This window comes from Cyphomyrmex costatus, unplaced genomic scaffold (genome assembly GCF_001594065.2).
Source record: "Cyphomyrmex costatus isolate MS0001 unplaced genomic scaffold, Ccosl1.0 scaffold1633, whole genome shotgun sequence".
In the NCBI taxonomy this organism is placed as follows: Eukaryota; Metazoa; Arthropoda; class Insecta; order Hymenoptera; family Formicidae; genus Cyphomyrmex; species Cyphomyrmex costatus.
This window is the reverse complement of record NW_017275646.1, coordinates 9,663-10,747: the sequence shown is the minus strand read 5'-3', so window position 1 is coordinate 10,747 and position 1,085 is coordinate 9,663.

The window sequence follows — 1,085 nt, the reverse complement described above, 5'->3', positions numbered from 1 at the left end:
CCTTTTCTTTCAATAAATCTGAAAGTAAAATTGAATAAATCTGAAATAAAATAGAACACAAAGAATCAATTCTTTTATAATTATAGAGAAAGGGAGGACAAATTAATAGATACATTAGAAAACTTATCTGATACAATATCGAAGAGATCTTTTAATAATTTCACGGTAATTCCATGAACAAGAAGCGTTTGGTGATTTTAAAATGTGTGAATGTGACAAAGTTATATCAGGTCCCCAAATCACGTCAGACGGTTACATTAATTTGGGAAGATTCAAAATTCACTTCCTACTGTTTTGTAAAAAAAATAATAACAGGCCTTTTCTTACAATCTGAATCTGAAAATAAAATACATCACAAAGAATCAGTTCTTTTATAATTATATAAAGAATAGAGAAAACAAATTAATAGAAATTCTAAGCGTATCTGATACGGTTGGAATCAATATTGTATCAGATAATTTTAGAATCTCTATTAATTTGTTCTCTCTATTATATACATAATTATAAAAGAACAGATTCTTTGTACTGAATTATAATTTCAGATTTATTGAAAGGAAAGGCCTCAACCAATCTGTCTGTATATATCTTTTACTAAAATATCCAGAAAATTATTTGTACATTTCCTTAAAAGGTAATGTGTACTAAAAAAATATATATATATATAATAATTCTTTATTTTACGTAATCTTGATTTTCTCATCACTGTGTTTATTTTGTGAGTTGCCTTTTATTATATTATTATTTATTTGTCTGGTAGTTATCTCAAAATTATTCTGTGAAATAATCTATTATTTATCTCATACTTGTAAAGATATTGTAAAAAATAGGACAAATGTAATAGAGACCTGATAAATAATAAATTATTTCATAGGATAATATTGAGATAACTATCAAATATAAAGTTATATACTGACCATATATGTAATACTACTATATGGCTAATGGGGCGTGGTTTGCGATCGAAACACTACGGTGCCGCCAATGCTAATTCTCTCCTTATTTATGTTCAGTTTGTTGTAACGCGCAGGCGTTAATTTGTTGCGCGATACACTTATGTAGCACTCTACGGCGTGTTCAGATTCCCA